At 47.2% G+C, this 25113-nt stretch overlaps 1 protein-coding gene across 5 annotated transcripts in view; it reads right to left on the bottom strand.

Annotated features, from left to right (window-relative positions):
* Positions 1-25113, bottom strand: part of LOC144781940 (cytochrome P450 2G1-like) — a 591590-nt gene that overhangs the window by 539361 nt on the left and 27116 nt on the right. The window contains exon 1 of one of the 5 annotated variants that reach the window (XM_078661032.1): positions 5914-5933. The exons of 2 other annotated variants lie outside the window; for them this stretch is intronic. The gene's annotated coding sequence lies outside the window, so the exon portion shown is untranslated. Of the gene's footprint in view, positions 1-4755; positions 4815-5913; positions 5934-25113 lie in introns of those variants that run through there. 2 more of the 5 variants (XM_078661030.1, XM_078661029.1) reach the window with 2 other exon arrangements.

Below are 25113 nucleotides of genomic sequence, written 5' to 3'. Positions count from 1 at the left end.
AAGTTTACGTTTTTGTACTTTACCCACTTTAAAGTCATATGAGTATAGTCGACTAGCAGCAGCAGAGCCCGTTTTTTAACAACCCACATTATTGTTATTTTTGCGTGAGTTCCCTTTAACTTACTGATCCGCCTATTCAACCCAGATGAACTTTATCGACAGGTTGTTTCACTCACTCACATTCAGCCCCGCGGACCAATTTCCACATTATGATTTATTTTAGAGTTTATATCCCATAAGGCTCCCTTGGAGGACTGCAACATTTCAGTTCGAAACGCAGCCGATTTTTCGGGCTTTTAATACAGTCTAATACGAAAAAGTATGTTGCTTAGCAACATCTAGGGATTTAAACACATCCGGGGTTTAGCCACGCCCAAACCCGGCATGGGAACAGCCGTACCTTCGTTTACATCGTCGTCCGTGCACGTCACGGTAAGCTTCATTTCCAACCGTTCACCTAAAGTTTATTTCACGATTTGTCTGCATGAGCACTCTTTTAAACCGTTAAGCGCAGTCACGGCATTCTTGCCCACTTCAGCGTTTTTTTCGTTCTTCACCCGCCATTAGTCCACCGCCCCCAACCCGCCGTTGTTTACACACAACCACGGGTTTGCACACCAATCTGAGGCACATTAACGTTCATGTTGTACTGTTTTATCACAGCTTTTGACTACAGTCAACCATGGGGTTGAGTATCGACTTGAGATACATTTTTTAACGTTCACGCGACACATTTTTTAATGTTGATGCGGCACTGTCTTTTCACAGCACTTGACCAAAGTTACTTAACGAGCACTTTTTGCCCTATAGAGGCTCTTATGAACTCCCCACCTGCGTTACGAGTCGCTAGTGAAAACTCTTTTGCGCATTACTGTGAGTACAATTATTGTTTTCTTTGTTGACAGAAAATACATCCCCAGAAGAAGGCATTTATGATATGCCGAAATGCATTGGGATTGTTTGAGTGCATCATTTGAATTTGGAGGACTATGTAAAAGCTGAATATATCGTTGTGAATATAACAAGATGGATTAAATACAAGCATTTTCCAAAACAAACATTCTTCATTTATTTTCTCATATTTATTGGTGAAACCTTTCTATAAGGACATTCAGGAGCCCGGGAGACACTTCCCAGTCTTGGGGAGTGCCACCTCAGTTCCCATTAATTACGCTCTCAGTCGTAGGGCGATACCCCGGAGCACCACACAGACTGTTGAACCAACCCTTGAGAATTGCAGTGCGTCCAGTAATACCCCATTATCATATTCAAGTCCCCACAAGGATAGTAACACAAACACACACACACACACACAACCCCCGTACACACACACAACCCCACACACACAACCCCACAAACACAAACACAACCCCACATACACACACATAAGCCTACACACACATAACCCCCCCCACACACACACAAGCCCCCCACACACACACACAAACACACACACAACCCCCCCACACACAACCCCACACACACAAAGAACCCCCACAAACACCCACACACAAACACACACACAACCCCCCCACACAAACCCCCCCCCCACACACAAATACGACCCCACACATGCACAAAACCCCACACATGCACACAACCCCACACAGACACACACAACCCCCCCACACACACACACACAACCCCCGAACACACACACAACCCCCCACACACACAACCCCCACACGCAACCCCACACACACACATAACCCCACACACACAACCACACACACAACCCCCCACACACACACACCCACACACACATAACCCCACACCCACATAACCCCACAGCCACATAACCCCAAACCCCACACCCACACCCCACACCCCACACACACAGCCCCCCATACACACAACCCCCCACACACACAACCCCCCCACACACACACCCTACACATGCAACCCCCTACACACACAATCCCCCCACACACACAACCCCTCACACACACAACCCGTCCCCACACACACACAACCCCCCACACACACAACCCCCACTCACACACAACCCCCCTACCTACACACAACCACCCCCACACACACCTCCACATACACAACCCCCACACACACAACCCCCACACACACATCCACCACCCCACACAACCCACACACAAACCCCCACATACACAACCCCCCACACACACAACCCCCACACACACAAACCCCCCCACACACAACCCCCACACACACAAACCCCCCGCACACACAACCCCCCACACACACAACCCCCCACACACACAACCACCCCACACACACAACTACACACACACAACCACACACACACACAACTACACACACACACAAACCCGCCCACACACAACCCCCACACACAACTACACACACACAACTACACACACACAACCACACACAACCACACACACACAAACACACACAACCACGGCCACACACACAACCATACACACAACCAACACACACAACCACACACAGAACCATCAATCTATCTATCGCACTCACTGTATCTATTGCCCTCACTCTATCTATCTATCTATCGCCCTCATTCTATCTATCTTACGCCCTCACTCTATCTCTCTATCTATCTATTGCCCTCACTCTATCTCACTATCTATCTATCGCACTCACTCTATCTCTCTATCTATCGCTCTCTCTCTATCTATCGCCCTCACTATATCTATCCATCCATCTATCCGTCCATCTAGCTATCCATTCATCTATCCATCCATATATCCATCCATCTGTCCATCCATCTATCCATCATCTATCCATCAATCCATCTATCGCCCTCACTCTATCTATCGCCCTCACTCTATCTATCCATCCATCCATCTATCCATCCATCTATCCATCCATCAATCCATCTTTCCATCCATCTATCCATCCATCTATCCATCCATCTATCCATCTATCCATCCATCTCCCGCCCTCACTCTATCTATCTATCTATCTATCTATCTATCTATCTATCTATCTATCTATTGCCCTCACTCACTCTATCTATCTATCGCCCTCACTCTATCGCCCTCACTCTATCTACCTATCTATCTATCTATCTATCTATCTATCTATCTATCTATCTATCTATCTATCTATCTATCTATCTATCTATCTATCTATCTATCTATCTATCGCCCTCCCTCTTTCTATCGCCCTCCCTCTATCTATTGCCCTCCCTCTAACTATCACCCTCTCTCTATCTATCGCCCTCCCTCTATCTATTGCCCTCCCTCTATCTATCGCACTCACTCTATCTATCTATCACACTCACTCTATCTATCTATCGCACTCACTCTATCAATCGCATCACCACAGCATCACTCAGAACCACCACAGCATCACTCAGGGGCACCACAACATCACTATGCGCTACCTCAGCATCCCTGAACGCCACAGCATCACTCGTCGCCACCACAACATCAATCTGTGCAACCATTCAACAACAACTGGTTCAAATATGTTCTCTCCTTGTTTCAAGCTTTATTACAAATGTCACTAAAAGATGTTAATATTTCACTTCTGTTCTTGGATTTTCGTCACAATAAAATACACTGAACATAATCTTCACAAAAGTTATTTACAAAAGTTTAAGCTATTGCCATCATAAATTACAATTACTTTTATTTAAGTATTAATTATTTTAAAAAATCAAAGCCATTGTTATGTGTAATAGCAATACATCTAAGTCAAGTAAATACAACACATATTGCATTACAAATGCTATAGGTGTTACATTTGCGAAAGTTATAACTATTGGCATTGTAAATGACAAAGCTATTAATTTCGCTATTTTTAAAACCAACACATAAATAAAAAAAATGATATTTACAATACCAATAGCTCAAACTTTCCTAATGCGAGACCTATAGCATTGCAAATGCTTGTTGACATTGCCTGGGATTTACACCTCATTGTAAATCTGGGGCAGTATAAAAAAAAATGGGTGTTGCGGTGGGATGCCCACTTCAACACCCATTGCATGCAGACCACTGCGTAAAAGGGTAGAATATTTACAAAGCAGCTTTAAGCCACAAAAAGTGGTTTAGTGGCACTTTGTATACATGAAGCAAGGCATTGCGCCACAGGAACATCTGTAAAAGTGACTTTCCTGTGGCGCAATCCCCTTGTATATTGCCCCTAAATCAGAGAAATGCCAATGTGTAACTGTATGCATATAGACAATGCAAGCACACAAAATCAGGCACTCTGCGCCAATAGTGGCTCGCACAGGTAAGAGCGGTGGGCGGCAGGGCGGGATGGAGAGTGGTGGAAGACGACAGACAAAGGGTTAAATCATATGAAATAAATAAATAAAAACACTTACTTTGTGCTCGGCGCATCGCCGACCAGGAGATGCAGCAAGCGCATTGGAAGTGGAAGTGGTTTTCTTTATTTAATATTACTTAACCCGTTGCTGTCGACTTCCACCCCCCCCCCCCCCCCCCGCACACCACCCCACCGCTCTTACTTGTGCGAACCACTAATGCTTGGCGCTACGACCCCATGTTCATCATACGTCCACTTTATTTAAATAAGAAATAGTCAATAGTCCCTACAGGGAATGTGACCCTCGCAGCATGCCATCCTCTGTCGACATCGTATCCCATGCACACAGCTATTCCAGTTCGTAAAATGCCAGCGGCTGAATTTAAAGTTACACTCAATAGCATACCACTGCACTCACAACCACATGAGCACGTAGCTTTTCAGTTAACTTTTCGAACTCCCTCTACTGCCACTGTAAGCTAAACTCCACCATTGAAAATGAATTCTAAAATGTTTTACCTGCCAGTTATTCAATTTGGTAGTTGCTCGAGGCGGCACCGTTTGCAGCAATATGTTGTAAACATGCAGTTATTCATTAACACGCGCCAGATTGGGTCGTTTCAAAGGTGGAGCGTGGAGGGGGGTGTTCTTAGCCATGAACTTTTGAGAGGGCTGTTTACAATAGAAAATCAGTTGTGTAAATAAAAAAATCATTGGGGCGCTCAGGCCAACAGGCTAACCTGCTAATCTTGCAACTGTTTCAAAGTGCTCTAATGAATTCCTAAACTGCACGTCCTTAAAGCTGGCAAGTGTTTAGCTGACAGCAGGTTTAGTAGGAGCAATTATGTACTATTTAACGGCCGCGGGATGGAAGCTTCTGTTTCTAAAATACCTCGAGATTATCGATTTCATTAGTAGAGTGTGGCTAACATGCATGTGATATATAACTTTACCCGGGCGACGACATTTTAGACAAGATGGAAGAATCGAACCAGACTTGCTTTGCCAGCTATTGTTTGAGGTCTCCATCACAAAAAAATCGCCAAATGTTTTTTTTTTTTTACTGGTATTTACAAGTATCTGAAGAGGAATCATTTCTCATTGTTCACACTAAAGTCATGCTTTGCATGTTTCACTGAATTTCCGTGCGTGATTTAGGTACCTTATTTCATCACAATGGGCAGCTACAAAAAAAGGGATTTATCAATGGAGTCACTGAACCATTGATGTTTGCAGTGGCACAATGCTCTAAACAACAAGGAGCCTAAAGGGGCTAGGACAGGGATTTATACAGACCGCCCCCCACTCACTGCAACAAAAACTCTCATAATGGCCAAGATTTGTAAGGGGGCCTCTATACCACAATTAACCCCCCCTGTTATTACCGAACCCATGCATATTTTCCATCCCCCAATTACTGCCCATGACACCCGAACTGTGCGACTGCTTGCAGGTACATAATAATTCTATAATAACAAAAAAAAATTACCTGCTCCACTCCCCCAGATGTGCTGGAAGGCCCATGTGCAGAAAAAAACCTTACCTGCCTCAGTGTGACCTTCTAATATGCATGCAACCTACCATTAAATGGCCTGTGCTAGCATAACCTCACATCATCTGGCATGGTATGAAACATAGCATTATGCAACATATTATACATAATATAGCATAGTTTACCCAGTCTGAGAAGAAGCTGCAGCACGGAGAGATCCGAATAGACTATAGTTTCTGTCTCCCTTAATTCTTCAGCTCAATAAGTCCTGAACCGTCGTCTCTATGCTGCTGCCTTCGAGAAGGTTCAGACTGTTTAAAGCACTGAGCACCAGCATGTAGGTTTACATTGAGTGATTGTACAATATCCGCGAAAAGTATGGAGAAAGAAGATATTTGAGAAACTTGCTCAGCAGAATGTCGATTGACCAGTTTCAAACTGGTCCTGTAAACCCCCAAGCAATTGTCAAACCTCTCTTAAAGGCGCCGCCACTAACCTTGCACATTAGGTATTTTGTTTAGATGTTTGAAGCCTGAGGGCAGTACTATCCTTTTTGGAGGGGGGTGGAAGGTTTGCAGGGAGAGTGGCCACATTCAGATCTGTAAGCGGATGTTTGCCTGTGTTGTTGGCCAAGATGATAGGAGGATGTGATAGCATATGAGAGTGAACTGAAAGGTGCGTGTTTAATTGTATCTTCTAATGAATGCTTCTTCAATGAGTAGTTCGTAAACTACTGGTAGCTCACCAGCTACTTGTAAGTAGCTCTCCTGTGTCATGTCAAGCCTACTAAATTTGAATATTTTGATGGACTGAAATAATATATGTATACGAAAACTGAAAAGCATGCATTGGAGACAAACATTTGTGTATTTGCAGAACTGAGAACAGCTGATATGAGTTTCCAAAATATATTTGAAGCTAATATTTGCATGATATAGCATAGGGCGTGGGGGAGGGGGGTATTACAAATATTGTTAACTTGGTGACAGGTGCATTTAAGCTGTGGCTGTTATGTATTACCCACATAAAGTCATTCCACATTGAAACAGTCTTTTTTTTCAGTATCTCTGGCTCTCCTGCCTGATGCACTGAGGTGATCACTGCAGGTAATTTTACTTGGGGTAGTTACTAACGTAATCTTGTCTGATGTGCTCACTATTTCAACACAAATGATTTTAGTAGCTTGGGTTATTTTTATAGCTCATAAGCATCTCTAATAACAAGAAAGGTTAGGGACCCCTGTTCTAAAGAGGGGTAGCACTAACAGCAAAGTATAACTGGTTCTTTTGGGGGTACCGCATATCGTGCACAAAACCCGACTAATGGGGATATTCACAAAGATAACTTACACTTGAAAGTAAATTAGACGTGCAAGTATACTCATACACTTTTGAGTAACTTTACTACTTTTGGCTAGTTACCATTTACAAGTATAAAGTCACTCAAAAGTGTACATTTACATGACTTCCCCACTTGAAGCGATTTCCCTTCTTGGCCCACTTTGGTTCTCCCTTAGTTTTGCATTTTACACAGTTTTAGGTTGACTCGCCCTGCATAGCCACATCTAATGCTTTTGTTTTCACTAGAGTATTTTTAGAATACTCTGTACATGTTGTTTGTTATTCAGGGGCCCTTCTTGTGATTTCGTCAACACAATTTGTACACAGTTGTTGGGAATACATTACAACATGGTGTACTGTTTTCTTTGCTCAATCAGCAACACTTCCTAATGTATAGACACAGGCACAATTCCAAACCTGAAGACAAGGCTAGGTCTCGGGGAGCTTCTCAGCAAACAGGAGACCTCTGATTTTGCATGATCATATGCCTTGAAGCCACCTGAAGGGTATCAGTATGCTGATACTCGTCCTTTTTGTTCCCCTCAGGACTCCGTGGATAAATGATCAGAGAGAAGAGGGTGTTTTGAACACAGGCAGAAGGAGTACCTGAAAACGGAAAAGGACTTGCAATGCTTGTCTGAAATAGAGATAAAGAAGGAAAAGAAACTTTCTCAGTATAAACCCTGATTTACCGCTGAGAATTCTCCTCCTGAACTGGAGGTGGGCGGTGACTCTCCTCAACTGGCAGAGATCACTATAGTGTGCCAGATTCTCCAGAAATTTCTGACCATGAAAGCAACTGGTAAATACAGTTGAAACCCCAGATCGGCAAATACTGGCACATGCATCAATATTGCATTTTGCAATTCCTTAATTGCGAAAAATAAGGAATCACAATTAAGGAATTGCAAACTGCAATGCATCAAGATATTGCAAAAAAAATAGCGATATCTTAAAATTCCTTAATTGCGATTCTCTAATTGAGAATCACAATTAAGGAATACCTCCCCATCCATTCCTATGGCCCTAGAGGCCCATAGGAATGAATGGAAAGACATTCTTAATTTGCAATTCACCATTAGAAATTCGCAAATTAAGAATGCAATTTCAAGGGTGCAGGGGTGTCCAAAGGACACCCTGTTGCACCCCTGAAATCTGCTTAGAAGTTCATTTTGCACACTCACATGCCCCAAGGGCATGTGTGTGTGTAAAATGGAACTTTAAAAAATGCACTTTAATGCATTTTTCAAAGTTTTCGCAAATTACCATGAAGGTCAACTTCATGGTAATTTGCTCCCCTTATTTGCGAATTCGCAAATTTTTAGAGTTTGATGCATTGCATTTAAAGGAATCTCAATTTGAGATTCCTTAAATGCAATCGCAATTTAAGAAATCGCAATTTTGCGATTTCTTAAATTGCGAAAATTACAAAAATGTTAATGCATCCCAAAAATGGGAATTGCATTCGCAAACGGCCGAATTTTGCGATTCGCACCATTTGCGAATGCAGTTTCCTTTGATGCATGTGCCCCATAGCCCCTCCAGATAGATTTTATTATTTAGGCATACAAATTGAGGGTGACATACAGTGCACCATATGAGTAATGTTCTGGGAAAATTTAACAATATCATATGGCACTCACTTAGCTGAGGTCAATTGTCCCCTGGAGTTTGTACACACTACCACACAGGATGAGGAAGTCATAATACCGTCATTTTCTGGGCTGGTCCCTGATGACGTCAAACAAGCCTACAGATCTTAATGGGCTCTTGCACAAGCCCAAGTGTATACCGCAATCATGTCAGCTAGGATAAGGACTCTCCTTATCATATCATACCAATAAGATCCAGCCCGCAAGTACAACCACAATATCCAATTAAACCGGATGCTAAATCTCCTGTTAGAGAATTACTTGCACAGTTAGAATACAAGGGTGTCCTTGAGTCCTGCATCTCCCCAATAATTAACGCTCTGTATCTAATGGTTGAGCCTGACAACTCCTATTGTATAGTGTTAGACTATCGACATTTAAACAGTCATACACACATTTGTGATACAAAGTACACATAGTACAGCACTTATCAATATTTGTAGTCTTTAAACAACCTTGGGTTTTTCCAATGCTTTTTTCTGCCAAATATAGCACATGAAAGCAGGGATTTTGACTGCCTTCTCGATGCTAGGCTCTCGATGTCATGTTTGCCAACTCCCCATTGGGTATTAGAACAGTCCTGGACTGTTTTCTGCACGCATTGTGTCAATTCTAGATGATATTGCCCCAACGCATTGTCCTACGTAAAGGATATATACCTAACGGATGATGAGTTAAATACACAATTAGCCAGAGTAGATCGCATAATATTGGGAGTTGCTGAATATGTCTCCAAATTCAACTTTGAGAAATCCGATATAGCATTTTTAAATTACCTGTTTCCTGGATACAAACTTACCCATGAGGGAAAGAGCCATGCACCACACTTCTTAGAGAAGTGTGTCCTGCTGCAACCACACAATACACTGAAGAAACTGCAATCCTTACTAGGTTTCCTACATTTTGGTAGAACTTACATTCCTGACAATGCACAATGCAATAAACCTTTATATGAATGTATTCATCATGATTTTTCAACTACACAAACCTGGAATCCGTATAAATTGCAGGTGCTATTGGCTTTGCATAGATCACCTTTATTGAAGGTGAGACAGTGCTGATAACATATAAATCACATTTATATTCGAAAGTAAAAATGCTTTTTGCATCCACTTAAAAAATACTGACTGTAGTTCAGATGGTTGTCATTAAAGAATGGGAACTTGCACAAGGGAAACACATTATTGTTGTTACTCTCATTCCAGCCTTAGAAGCTGTTACAAAGGCAAGTGTCCCTAATGTAAAACACCCCTACATCCAAGTTGGAGACAATGGGCAATACACATCACAGTTATGGACGTAGGGCCCAATTAACAAAGGTAAATTTGCTACTTTTCGTTATTTACATAGGTAAACTTAGACCGAAAACCTAACTTTACTATTTTGTGGTATTCACAAAGGTAAATTACTACTAGTAAAGTTAGACTTTTGGTCTAAGTTTACTTTTGTGAATAGCAAATAGTAGTAAAATTAGACTGCTTTTGGAACTGGAAAATGCGTATGCTGAGTTCCCCACTCTTATAGTTTACGATTTGCATTATTTTGTTCAGTCTTTTAATAACAATTTGCATTATTGGCACCAGAATGTTCTCAGGTATTCTAGAGGAAAAACTATGAAGCATGAACTGCTTTGGATGAAGGTAGCTGACCTCAAAAATAGGTAACCGCTGGCTCATAAAATTGATACAGTAAGTCATCTGCATGTTGGAACACACGTGGTGGGAAATTCTCTGGCAGATAATTTGCCAAGGCTGCAGTTTTGACTGCAACAGTTGCTGTGATTACTTGTTCTCATATGAGGGTAGGTGAGGCTATGCATGCTGCTATTCATGCTATACGCACATGCACACTTTTCCCAGGGGATTTCCAGCTAAATATACTTGCCACTAAAGTGAACAAATGTTCCCTTTGCTACAATACCAGGAGTTGGTGGTCGTGTGATTTTCAACTAAGACAGCATATTAGCATTAGTGATAGCTGCACTTGAAGGTGTTGCTTAATGCACATGCAGATGTGGCAATCAATATTTCCTTCTAATAAAATTTTATTCGCGGCATAGCTTGTACAACTAAGCCAAGACATATGTCCTTTCTTGTAACATCTGTCTACAAATTTAGAGTTCCACTATAGCTTGCCCAATGCAGACAGAACTGTTGATTTTTATCAAACCTTTCAGCTGCATTTATTTGAACCATTGCGGTCCTCTTGATTTGGATGGTGTTTTTACATGTATCCTACTTGGAGATGATTATTGCTCAATATTCCTCTGGGTGTGGCCACAACATTTTGTGTGATGCTCTCACTGTTATTAAATAGGATGAACTTTGACTTAAAGCAGTCCTTAATAGCTCGAGAATTAGGTTCATGACTTAACTGGATCCATCACTTAGGTGGGGTACAAAGAGCACTTAATAATCTCCCTAAATGGTCTCTTGTTGTCCCAATCCCATATGAGGTTTCCTTTGGCATCAACATGCGTGTTTCAGACCTGGACAGTCCAGACACCATGGAGGCAACCACACCCTTTGACGCGAATGATCATTATGCTGTCTACAGGATTTACAAAACTACTACAGCCACACAAACGAACAATTGAAGAGGTCAACCTCTGCTGGAATCAAGGTGCATCCAGCACCTTCTACATGCATTACACAAGTTGGGGATCTCATTCATGAGAAGATTGTGGTGAAGAAGGAATTTGGGCAATTATACCATGCACTGGTGCCAGTCCTCAGCGTTAAAGGTACAAGAACAGTAATATTGTCACCTCTCGCTGGTTGTTAAGACAATCATTGATAATCTACAGTTACATCATGTGGCTGATTTTAAATAGTAGCTTCCGCGGACTCCATGGTAGTGCCCTAGCTCTTTTTACTAACACACAAGCTTATGAGCAACATCAAAGCTATTTCTTCCCACCTGGGAGGGGGATAAATTAATCTTAGTTCATTTCTGTTGCTGCTACAAATTGCATTCATACGACTGAACTGAGTACTTTTATTGCAACTGCATCTCATGCAGATGATATTGCTTATACTGACCCACTCCTCGTGAAATCTACCAGCTCTTTTAGTACATCTGTGGGAATTATTTTTTTTTAAAAACTGCTCCTGGTTATTTTGTGGGTATAGAAGATTTTTCATCCGACTCTTTTGACAGTTCTACCATTCAAGACACTCCACCTTCACTGGCCTATATTTTCTTTTCATGGCTAAAAACACTCATCTGGTTTCTACTTGGATATATGTTTTGTTAACACTTTCCTTGGTTTTTCTATTTCTTTGGATTGGATTTGTAACTGTTTTCTTCATGCTAATTAAAGTCCATTATCTTCCGGAATTCTCTGTGCCAGAACTGGTGGATGAGCTGTTAACGCCTCACTCTTCTTCACATAAACTGAAAAATTACCTGTCCCTTGTGGTGAACGTTTCATCTGACCAAGTAACTGATGGCATTTTTTTTAATACAGTCCCCAATGATATTTTCAGTTCTCCTGAAATTCATCAGATTCCTTATGTGTTTAAGGTGTTTGTGTTTGACGTTATTGTACTTGGGTTACATTCTGGTGACTGGGATGTTGACACTGTTAACTTCATGCTCTCAGACCTGGAATATCATACTACTTCTAAAACTGAGGACATGTACCTCAATACTGCTTATTATGGTGAAATGTTCTGTTATCAATCAATCAACCAGCAAATTTGTAGAGTGCCCTTCTCACCCGCTAGGGTCTTAAGGCGCTTGGAGGGGGGGAAATCGCTAATGCTCGAACAGCCAGGTCTTGAGTTGCTTTCTGAAGGAGAGATGATCCTGGGTCATTCGAAGGTTGGTGGGGAGGGAGTTCCATGTCTTGGCCGCCAGGTAGGAGAAGGATCTTCCTCCGGCGGTGGATTTGCAGGTTCGTGGGATGGAGGCGAGGGCGAGGCTGGCGGATCGGAGCTGGCGGGTGGTTGTGTAGAATGTGAGGCGGCAGTTGAGGTATTTCGGGCCCATGTCGTGGAGAGCCTTGTGTGTGTGGGTGAGGAGTCTGAACGTGATCCTCTTGGTGACAGGGAGCCAGTGCAGGTCTTTCAGATGGGCAGAGATGTGGCTGTGGCGAGGGATGTCCAGGATGAGTCGTGCAGAAGCGTTCTGTATGCGCTGGAGTCTTTTCTGGAGTTTGGCTGTGGTTCCGGCATAGAGGGTGTTCCCGTAGTCCAGACGGCTGGTGACGAGGGCCTGGGTGACAGTCTTCCTGGTTTTGGTGGGGATCCACTGGAAGATCTTTCGGAGCATGCGCAGGGTGTTGAAGCAGGAAGAAGAGACGGCGTTGACTTGCTTGGTCATCGTGAGGGAGGAGTCCAGGATGAAGCCCAGGTTGCGTGCATGGTCCGTTGGCTTGGGTGTGGTGCCCAGTGCAGGGGGCCACCAGGAGTTGTCCCAGGCGGAAGGGGATGGTCCGAGGATGAGGACTTCCGTCTTGTCTGAGTTCAGTTTCAGACGGCTGATCTTCATCCATTCCGTGACGTCTTTCATTCCTTCCTGGAGGCTGGCTTTAGCATTGGTGGGGTCGTTGGTGAGGGAGAGGATCAGCTGGGTGTCGTCGACGTAGGAGATGATGTTAAGGTTGTGTTGGCGTGCGATGGCAGCGAGAAGGCTCATGTAGACGTTGAAGAGGGTGGGGCTGAGTGAGGACCCTTGCGGGACGCCGCAGATGACTTCGGTGGCAGCGGATCGGAACGGGGGAGGCGGACTCTCTGGGTTCTTCCGGCGAGGAACGAGATGATCCACTCCAGGGCCGCTCCTTGGATTCCGGTGTTGCTGAGGCGCTGAATCAGGGTGCGTTGGCATACGGTGTCGAAGGCTGCTGAGAGGTCTAGGAGGATGAGGGCAGCAGTTTCCCCGTTGTCGAGCAGGGATCTGAAGTTGTCGGTAGCTGCGATGAGAGCGGTCTCGGTGCTGTGGTTTGCTCGGAAACCGGACTGTGATGGGTCGAGGGATCCGTTGGTCTCAAGGAAGGTGGAGAGTTGTCTGTTGACGGTTTTCTCGATGACTTTGGCAGGAAAGGGGAGGAGCGAGATGGGGCGGAAGTTCTTGAGGTCCGTGGGGTCTGCGGTGGGTTTCTTCAGGAGGGCGCTCGGCTCGGCATGTTTTCAACTCTCCGGGAAGGTGGCGGATGCGAAGGAGCTGTTGATGATGTTCCGGAGCTGGGGTGCGATGATGGAGTCGGCTTTGTTGAAGATGTGGTGTGGGCAGGGGTCGGTTGGGGAGCCGGAGTGGATGGTGTTCATCAGGCGGGTGGTGTCTTCGGTGCTGACAGGGGTCCAGGTGCAGAGGGTGGTGCTGGGGGGCGTTGGTTTGGTGGTCTGTGCGCCGAAGCTGTTGTGGATGTCGGCGATATTGCGTTGGAAGAACGAGGCGAGTGAGTCGCAGAGGTCTTGCGAGGGTGTGATATCGTGTTGCAGGCGCTGGGGTTGGAGAGCGCTTTAACGATGCTGAAGAGTTCCTTGCTGTTGTGGGTGTTGTTGTCCAGTTGTTCTTTGAATGTTGTCCTTTTGGTGGTGCGGATCAGCTAGTGGTGTTTGCGGGTGGCGTTCTTGAGGGCTGTCATGTTTTCTGTTGTCTGGTTGTGGCGCCAGGCTTTCTCGAGACTGCGGCAGGTTTTCTAGGAGTTTTTGAGGTCATTGGTGAACCACAAGGCTTTCCTGCTGCCAGATCTGCTGGGAGGGTTCTTCAGTGGTGGGAGGTCGTTGGCGCAGGTGGTGAGCCACTGTGTGAGGTTGTGGGCTGCTTCGCTGGGGTCCGTCGTGTTGGTGGGTGGGTTCTGGCTGAGGGCGGTGGTGAGCTGGTCGGCGGTGATCTTGCTCCAGTTTCAGCAGGGGATCTGCTGCGGGTGGTGGTGGGTCGTGGTTCTCCTGAAGTTGAAGTGGACGCAGCTGTGATATGTCCAGTGTAGTCCGTTGGAGTGGCTGAAGGAGATGTGCTTGCTGGAGGAGAAGACGGGGTCAAGCGTGTGGCCGGTGTAGTGGGTGGGGGTGTTCACCAGTTGCTTGAGTCCGAGGTTGGCGAGGTTGTCCAGGCGGGCGGCGGTGTTGCAGTCCTTATTGTTCTCTAGGTGGAAGTTGAGGTCCCCTAGGAGGATGTAGTCTGATGAAGTGAGGGCGTGTGGACTGATGAAGTCTGCGATGGCTTCGCTGAATTGTGTGCGTGGTCCCGGGGGTCTGTAGATGAGAGTGCCTCTGAGGGTGGTCTTGGGGTCGGTGTGTATCTGGAAGTGAAGGTGCTCGGCGGCGGTGAGGGTGTCGTCGGAGTTGGTCGTGATGCGGATAGTGTTTCTGTGGACGATGGCGATGCCTCCTCCGGTTTGGGTGACCCGGTCCCTCCGGGTGATCTTGTAGCCATCCGGGATGGCTATGGCGATGTCGGGGGCTGAGGAGGCGTTCATCCAGGTTTCTGTGAGGAAGGCGACGTCTGGTGATGTTGTGTCGAGGAGGTTCCAGAGTTCTACGGCGTGCCTATGGACGGAGCGGGTGTTGAGCAGGATGCACTTGAGGTGGTTGTTGCTGGTGCTCGGCTTGGCGGGTGCGGTGCAGGTTCGGGGGCAGGTGAATTGGCAGGCTTGGCAGGTGAAGGGTCCGTGGGTGTGTTTCGGGGTGGCTCGGTAGCAGGCGGGGTTCCGTCCGGCGTTGAGTGCGTGGAGGGTGGCGGCGTCGTAGGTTCGTCGGGTGGGCTGGCATCGTTTAGGACCAGGGTTCCTGGCGCTGGGTGCGGTCCAGGTGTGGACGGGCGTAGATGGGCTTGCCTTTGGCGCGGCTTCGGTGTGCAATCTGTACGCCCGCTGTGCGTACGCGCGGTCCCCGCCATTTATGGCGAAGTGGGAGGGAGGAGCAGCTGGGAGGCGGGAGCGGGAAGGATAATGGGGAGCGGGAGACAGGAGAGGGGGGCGGGCCACAGGAGAGCAGCGGTGGGGAGCAGAGGGGGGTAAAGAGCGGGAAAGCGGAGCGGGGGAGAGCGAGGTCAAGCCTGGGCAAGCCTGGAGTTCGGGGCAAGCCTGGGCAAGCCTGGAGAGCGAGGGCAAGCCTGGAGAGCAGGGGCCCTAAGGAGAGGCGGCAGCAAGAGGGCCAAGCAGGCAGCGGCAGCAGAATCCAGGCACACGGGGGCCGTGCAGTAGTGGAGTGACCGGGTCAAGGGTCACAGCTCACTGCCGCGCGGTCCCCGCCATTTATGGCCTAGTGGGAGGGAGGAGCAGCTGGGAGGCGGGAGCAGGGTGGCGAATGGGGAGCGGGAGACAGGAGAGGGGGGCGGGGCCGCAGGAGAGCAGCGGTGGGGAGCAGAGGGGGGGAAGAGCGGGAAAGCGGAGCGGGGGAGAGCGAGGGCAAGCCTGGGCAAGCCTGGAGATCGGGGCAAGCCTGGGCAAGCCTGGAGAGCGAGGGCAAGCCTGGAGAGCAGGGGCCCTAAGGAGAGACGGCAGCAAGAGGGCCAAGCAGGCAGCGGCAGCAGAATCCGGGCACACGGGGGCCGTGTGGTAGTGGAGTGCCCGGGTCAAGGGTCACAGCTCACTGCCGTGCGGTCCCCGCCATTTATGGCCAAGTGGGAGGGAGGAGCAGCTGGGAGGCGGGAGCGGGGCGGCGAATGGGGAGCGGGAGACAGGAGAGGGGGCGGGGCCGCAGGAGAGCAGCGGCGGGGAGCAGAGGGGGGAAAGAGCAGGAAAGCGGAGCGGGGGAGAGCGAGGGCAAGCCTGGGCAAGCCTGGAGATCGGGGCAAGCCTGGGCAAGCCTGGAGAGCGAGGGCAAGCCTGGAGAGCAGGGGCCCTAAGGAGAGGCGGCAGCAAGAGGCCCAAGCAGGCAGCGGCAGCAGAATCCGGGCACACAGGGGCGTGCGGTAGTGGAGTGACCGGGTCAAGGATCACAGCTCACTGCCGCGTGGTCCCCGCCATTTATGGCCAAGTGGGAGGGAGGAGCAGCTGGGAGGCGGGAGCGGGGCGGCGAATGGGGAGCGGGAGACAGGAGAGGGGGTCAGGCTGCAGGAGAGCAGCGGCGGGGAGCAGAGGGGGGAAAGAGCGGGAAAGCGGAGCGGGGAGAGCGAGGGCAAGCCTGGGCAAGCCTGGAGATCGGGGCAAGCCTGGAGAGCGAGGGCAAGCTTGGAGAGCAGGGGCCCTAAGGAGAGGCGGCAGCAAGAGGGCCAAGCAGGCAGCGGCAGCAGAATGCGGGCACACGGGGGCCGTGCGGTAGTGGAGTGACCGGGTCAAGGGTCACAGCTCACTGCCGCGCGGTCCCCGCCATTTATGGCCAAGTGGGAGGGAGGAGCAGCTGGGAGGCGGAAGCGGGGCGGCGAATGTGGAGCGGGAGACAGGAGAGGGGGTCGGGGTCGCAGGAGAGCAGCGGCGGGGAGCAGAGGGGGGGATAGAGCGGGAAAGCAGAGCGGGGGAGAGCGAGGGCAAGCCTGGGCATGCCTGGAGATCGGGGCAAGCCTGGGCAAGCCTGGAGAGCGAGGGAAAGCCTAGCGAGCAGGGGCCCTAAGGAGAGGCGGCAGCAAGAGGGCCAAGCAGGCAGCGGCAGCAGAATCCAGGCACACGGGGGCATATCACTATTTACATAAAGCTAGTGTTCAACGCACACTTTTTAATTACCCACAATGGGAATATTGTCCAATTGCAGCTGAAGGGAGTTTGGCAAAATATAGGGACAGATTCACATATTTCTGTGGCAATGATTCATCAGACCCAAAATCTTTTTTATTTGAAACCTGTCCCCACACCACAAAAGAAATATATGCTGATGAGGGGCGTGGCTTGACTAGCCATGAGGGCAGACACAGTCTGCTGAGGCTCCGAGCGTGGGGCCCGACAAGCGGCAATTATTTGTGGCGGCTGGCATCGCATAACCACCACGAGGGCTCTGGATGAGATCTGACGGGTTGGCTGGGCCGAAGGGATACTAGTGGCAGGACGGCAAGAGACGGAGGGGAGTGTATGGCTACCGAGATGAGCCTGGACCCTGACTTCAAGATGGCACTGGCTCCGTAATCCCAAGGCCGTGGCATATACCTTCTGGAGCCACCGGAGAACCTGGACTGCGAGACATCACAGGAGAGAGGGTAAGTGTTAGGATTTAGACACCTTGACATGCGAGATTGCAGGCAATGTGACCTTTTAGCCCCTATCCCTAAACTAACTAATCACTAAAGACTATGTGGACGCTCCCTAAACTGAGTAAAGAGGCGCGGCAGAATGTAGCCGTTGCTTGGCTTACTGTTCCGGTATCACGCCCCCTCTTCACTTCCTGGTTGTTTGCTCGCGTCCTCCGTGGCGTCCTACGGATCCCTCCGTGTGTTCCTGGATATTTCTCTGCCTGCATTCAGCTGTCCCTCTGTCCTGCAGCTTCCCGCAAGTCTGGTACACTGTGAGAATGTTTCTGCCGGTCGTCGGCATTTCTCTGGTTTTGCGCGAGTAATCTCTCGCGACTACCCTGCCTTTTCTCACGCATTTTGCGGGCGTTTTCTGCCCGATTCATTTTAGTTGCTTCTTCTTTGAAGCTTGTACTCACCCTTCATTTCCTTGGTTGTTTGGAGACTCCTTTGAGAGTGAGCGCTCCGCCCTTGCCTTCTTTTAGGGCCGGGTGTCTCTCCTCGTGAGTGTGTGCTGCTCCGCTGTTTCAGCCCTAGACAGCCGGTCGGTGCTCCTCACTCCCATTATTGTTTTGGTTGGGTCTGGTGTGTATGTCCTTCGAGAGTTCTACCCCCCCTGCCTTGTTGCTGAGTATCCTGCTTCCCTTTACCTGAACTCTTCGATAAAGTCCGCCCAACCTGCAGTTGGGGTAAGCTTGTCTGGAATATCACGCATGTCAATGTATCCTGTATTGAGGGATTATTACGTGTATAACTATTTTGTTTCCTAGCCTGGACATCCACCTGAGATTCCTGCTGGACCCTGCCGACCCCCTCGTATGAGGAGAGTGGTGGACACTCCTTGGGTAATTCCCTCATACTTTTAGGGGACAGTAGACAGGAGTGTGTGCATTTCACATTCTTGCTTCTGTGTCCTGGAGGTGTAGGGATTCTTCTTCGCTCCAGTGGAAATTGGTTATTCGACTAACAGAAAGTCAAGCCCACGAACTACCCTTCCCCCGAGCGAAGATGAATCCTGACCCTTCGTTGGGTGCTCTTGACCTCCAGGAGCATACCATGGAAGACCTCACTGCGGCATTAGTGGCCCTTCAGTCAGAAGTAGGTAGATTGGGGGTAGAAAACCAAAGACTATTAGCAGAGGTACACCAGTTAAGAACAGGTACCATACCTAAATCCCGCAAAAACTATATACAACCTGCTAGATTTACTATAACTCCCCCAGAAACAGACAAAGAGGCTAGTGGCGATGCTTCCATTTCCCCTGTTCAAGTCACTGTGAATACCCCTAGCCCTGTTCCTTTAGCAATGCCTGAACGATTCACAGGGGATACCGGTAAATATAATGTGTTTATGAACCAATGCCAACTCCAGTTTTTATGTAAAGCGGCTGCTTTTCCCGACGATTCTGCCAAAGTGGCCTTCATAATTTCCTATCTTGCAGGGAATGCAGCGGAATGGGCTGTTCCCTTGGTCCAGAATAATGACCCATTGTTATATGATCTCGATCTCTTTAAGGAAAAGATGAGAAGCCTCTTTGCCAAACATTCATATATGCAAGCAAGTGATACAGAGTTACTCAATCTCAAACAAGGCTCCAAAGATCTCTTGTCCTACATTACTAATTTCAACCATTTAGTGGCGGAAACTCATTGGCCAGAAGATAAGCGCACTTCCTTGTTTTATCGTGGATTAGGTGATGAGTTAAAAGACTTACTCTCCCAAATAGTGAACCCCCCGGAAGATTGTGCCTCCTTCATAGATCTTGTAGTTAAATTAGATCATCGACTGCATGAGAGAAAGGGGGAAAAGACTCGTAGCATTGTACCTAGATTTGTGTTAACCAGAACTGAGAAACCCCTACCGAAAGATGCCCCTGAACCCATGCAAATAGGGGGAATACGAGGACCTCTATCCACAGAAGAAAAAGACAAGAGAAGAAAACTGAACCTATGCTTATACTGTGGAAAAAGGGGGCCATTTTGCCAGAGACTGTCCAGTACGTCCTAAGACACCTAGACAATCAGCTAGCAGTCTTACTAGTTCGGAAAACTAGAAAGCTTGAGGAACAGAGAGGTCGATTCCTCAGGCTACACACCTCAGCAGATCTCTACCAACAAGATACATGTAGTAAAACATTTTACGTTACCCATCACACTCACGTACAGCTGCCAAAAACAATACACCATGTCTGTCCTCCTAGATTCTGGAGCTACGGGGAACTTCTTTGATATCAAACTTGCTAAACAGTTGGGCCTGTCTTTTGTTGCTAAATCCCAGCCTGAATCTATATGGGCAGTGGATGGGTCCGAATTATCTTCTGGGTTGATAAGCTATCACACCCCACCTGTGATTATTGTTTTTAATAATGGGCATTCGGAGAGTCTTGTCTTTGATCTAATAGACACACCTAATTTTGGCGTCATTTTGGGAGTACCATGGTTGCAAGTACACAACCCAGCAATAGATTGGGTCAAAAGAACTGTTACCTTGATATCTCCGTATTGTAAATCTCACTGCTACCTAGAAGCCAGAGAACCTGAACTCCCCTTATATTGTGCAGTCCAAACAGGGGCAGACCTGAGGTTACCTGAACAGTATTCGGAGTTTAGTGATGTATTTAGCGAACAAGAAGCGACTAAATTACCTCCGCACAGGAGTTATGTTTGCCGAATTGACTTGATACCAGGAGCAGATCTGCCCTGCAGTCGTATTTATGCTTTAACCCCAGCAGAAAATGATTATCTAAAAGACTATTTGGATGAGATGCTGGCTAAGGGATTTATTAGACATTCTACTTCCCCCGTGTCTTCTCCTTTGTTTTTTATTGATAAGAAGGAAGGCGGGCTCAGGGCGTGTCTAGACTATAGAGCCTTGAATAAAATCACAATAAAAAACAAATACCCTCTTCCCCTGATTCCGGTCCTTCTTGACCAGATCAAAGGAGCAAAAATCTTCACTAAAATAGATCTCAGAGGTGCGTACCATTTGATACGCGTTAAACAGGGCGATGAATGGAAAACTGCTTTTCGCACCAAATTTGGGCTATATGAGTATTGCGTTATGCCGTTCGGTCTGTGTAACGCCCCGGCGGCGTTCCAATACTTTATCAATGACATACTACGGGAATATATCGACATTTTTGTCATCGTCTATATTGACGACATCCTTATATTCTCTCAGAATGAGACGGACCATGTGGAACATGTCCGAAAGATCCTTAACAAACTACAGGAAAACCAGTTATTCGCTAAATTGGACAAAAGTGTGTTTCACACTTCTGAAGTGGACTTCTTGGGTTTCACCATCAAACCTAATGGCCTGCAGATGGATCCCAAGAAAGTTGAGGCCTTGGTTAACTGGAAAAGTCCTACGTCTGTTAAGGATATGCAATCTTTCCTAGGGTTCGCCAATTTTTATCGGCAGTTCATTGATCACTTTTCCGCGACAATTTCCCCGATAACTCAACTCCTGAAAAAAGGGGTGCCTTTTATCTGGTCGGACGAAGCTGAAAGAGCCTTTTGTGACCTAAAAGCCCAGTTCACTTCCGCTCCAATCCTTCATCACGCAGACAATACACAACCATTCTTTGTAGAGGCGGATGCCTCTCAATACGCAGTCGGAGGTATCCTTTCTCAAAGAGACACTGAGACAGGACAAATGCATCCTATAGCGTATTTTTCTAAAACCTTATTACCTGCAGAGAGGAACTACACTATAGGTGAAAGAGAATTGTTGGCCATCAAGCTGTCCTTTCAGGAGTGGAGACATCATTTATTGGGATCCCCACATGTGGTTACCATTTATTCGGACCACAAGAACCTTCAGTTCTTTAAATCAGCAAGAGCCCTCACACCAAGGCAAATGAGGTGGCTGTTATTCTTCAGTGAATATGACTTTTTAATCACCTATCGTCCAGGGCTACAGCAAGGGAAGGCCGATGCTTTGTCCCGTCTTGGTCATGAAAAATGTATGGACAGGGAACAACCACTTCCTATAATTCCTGCTAACAAGATACTGGGAGTGGGGGAAAAAGACCACAACCTCCTTGAGGATATCAAACTTCTTCTCCTAGACTTGTCACCTGAAGACTGGTTGAAAGATCCTCTACACACTATCAGAGAAGGGTTGTTTTATCATGAAAACAAACTGTTCGTTCCTGTTTCCAAGTTGAGACAGAGGATCATAGAATGGTGTCATAGTAGTTCTTTGGCGGCTCATCCTGGAATTCGGAAAATTAATGAACTCTGTCACAGGTGGTTTTGGTGGGACTCTATGTCCAAAGATGTGTTAGCCTATGTCCAAGCTTGCGCTACTTGTGCTCGACAAAAGGCGTCGCATTGTGCTCCTACAGGACTCCTGAAAAACATAGCCATTCCTCCAAATCCCTGGCACACGATCAGTATGGATTTTATGACTGATTTACCCCCTTGTCAAGGTTTTACCACCGTCTATGTGGTCGTTGATTTACTGTCCAAAATGGGACACTTAATTGCTCTGAAGAAAGTGCCTTCCTCTAAAGACTTAGCATCTGTATTTTTGAACAACATTGTAAAGTTACATAAAATAATAATAATAATAATAATAATAATAAATGAGTTTATAAAGCGCCTGGTGACGCCATCCCGGCGTGTCCCCGCGCTGTGGAGAGAGTAGCTGGAAGCTGAGGCCAAAATTATAGGGTGTACAGATGGGTTTTTAGGCTTTTCCTAAAAATGGATTCTGTTTCAGCAAGTCTGATGAACATGGGAAGATCATTCCAATGTTTAGCCGCCAGAGCGCGGAAAGAGCGACCTCCCATCCTGGCCTTCTTTACGCGAGGAATTTTAAGGAAACCCTTTCCCATTGAGCGAAGGGCTCTATTTGGCTCATAGGGTATGGCTAAGTCCTTGAGATAGTCAGGGGCTGTCATGGAGTTGATCCTGTAGCAGATGAGCAGTGCTTTAAAGAGGATTCTTTTCCTTATGGGGAGCCAATGGAGGGCATCCAAGGCGGATTTAGAAGGAGCTCTCTTGGGTAGCTTAAGGACTAGCCGTGCTGCCGTATTTTGTAGGACTTGAAGCTTTTTCTTGTTCTTTTCAGTTGTCCCTAGAAGGAGCACATTACCGTAATCAAAACGGGAGGTGACTAGTGCTTGGGTCAGGGTCCGTCTAGCCTCTAGCGGAAGAAGGTCTAGAGTGCGATTTAGGATTTTTAGCACCCCGAAGCATTTCCCTACCACTTTGTGAACATGACTGTCAAAGGAGAGTTTGGGATCAACCCAAACCCCCAAGTTCTTGGCTTCCTTGGCAGGAGTGGGTAAAGGTCCCAAACAGGAGGGCCACCAATCCTGAGTCCAGCTGGTATCGCTACCACCTATCACCAGAACCTCTGTTTTGGAGCCGTTAAGTTTTAGGCAGTGTTGGTTCATCCAACCTGCCAGCTCCTGCATGCAGTTTTTGAAGTTGGTTGCAGCTATGGTAGGGGCTTGGGATAGCGAGATGAGCAGTTGGGTATCGTCGGCATACGATACTAATTTTATGCCATACGATTGTACCACATCTGCCAGAGGAGCCATATACAAATTGAACAGGGTCGGACTCAGGGCAGAGCCCTGAGGTACCCCCTGTTCAAGAGCAATGCTGTCAGAAAGGAAAGAACCTCTTCGGACCTGGAAGCTGCGGCCTAGAAGGAAAGCTTTAAGCCAGCCTAATGCAGTCTTGGTGACCCCAGCTTTGTTTAGACACTGTAGCAAGATGGAATGAGCTACAGTGTCAAACGCGGCGCTGAGGTCCAGCATGATGAGTGCCATGATATGACCCTCATCTGCTCCTGCCCGAAGAGTTTCAGTCGCTCTCAGAAGGGCTGTCTCCGTGGAGTACTTAGTTCTGAAACCAGATTGGGAGCCGTGCAGGGAGTGGTTGGATTCAAGGTGGGCCATCAGTTGTTTGTTTACAATTTTTTCGCTCACTTTGGCCAGATAGGGGAGAAGGGAGATGGGTCGGAGATTTTCTAAGATATCCTGACTGATGTTAGGTTTCTTTTTTATGGGCAATACTATCGCTTTTTTCCAGTCATCCGGGAGACTGGCCGAGGAGAAGGATAGTTGAATAACATGCCTAAAATATGGTACATGGTTTACCCACTGTCATAATCTCAGACAGAGGTCCCCAGTTTGTCTCGAAGTTCTGGAGGGGGTTGTGTTCTAGTCTGGGTATAGATCACAGGCTTTCCACTGCTTATCACCCCCAAACGGATGGGCAAACAGAAAGGACCAATCAAACTTTAGAACAGTTTTTGCGTTGTTTATTGACATCCCTTCCATCCACATGGGTTCAAGCCCTACCCTTGGCAGAATTCGCCTACAATAATTCCAGCCATTCTGCAACACATATCTCTCCTTTTTTCTTTTTGCAGGCACAACACCCTAGAATGATCCCTATTACATTGCATCACGAGGATTCCTCTGTACCTTCCCTAGATGAACACCATGCCCAAATCAAGCATGTATGGGAATCAGCAAAGACAGAGCTAGGTAAAGCTAAAGAAGCCATGAAAAAACAAGCTGATAAACACCGAAGACCAGAGCCTATGTATGCAATAGGAGAGAAAGTGTGGTTGTCCACTAGAAATCTCAAGATGGAAGGGTCGAAAAAATTCCAACCCAGATTTATAGGTCCTTTCCCCATAGGGAAAGTCTTATCCCCTGTCACCTTGAAATTGCAATTACCCCATGCATGAAAATCCATCCTGTTTTCCACAGCTCCATGATAAAGAAATATATACCTTCCATTGTCCCTGAAATCCCTCCCCCACCTGTACAGATCGATGGAGAAGCGGAATACGAAGTGCAAAAAATAATGGGTTCCAGGAAATCTAGAGGCAAACTCCAGTACTTCATAGATTGGGTAGGATACCCCCCAGAATACAGATCCTGGGAACCTGCTGAAAACATTCATGCAGCTAGACTAATTAAACAATTTCACAGACTTCATCCCTCCAAGCCTGGTCCTGGGAATAGGCCTTTGAGGAGGGGTACTGTTAGGATTTAGACACCTTGACATGCGAGATTGCAGGTAATGTGACCTTTTAGCCCCTATCCCTAAACTAACTAATCACTAAAGACTTTGTGGACTCTCCCTAAACTGAGTAAAGAGGCGCGGCAGAACGTAGCCGTTGCTTGGCTTACTGTTCCGGTACCACGCCCCCTCTTCACTTCCTGGTTGTTTGCTCGCGTCCTCCGTGGCGTCCTACGGATCCCTCCGCGTGTTCCTGGATATTTTTCTGCCTGCATTCAGCTGTCCCCCTGTCC

Source organism: Lissotriton helveticus, chromosome 9 (genome assembly GCF_964261635.1).
Source record: "Lissotriton helveticus chromosome 9, aLisHel1.1, whole genome shotgun sequence".
Lineage (NCBI taxonomy): Eukaryota > Metazoa > Chordata > Amphibia > Caudata > Salamandridae > Lissotriton > Lissotriton helveticus.
Note: the sequence above shows the minus strand (reverse complement) of the source record. Positions and strands in the feature narration are given on the sequence as shown.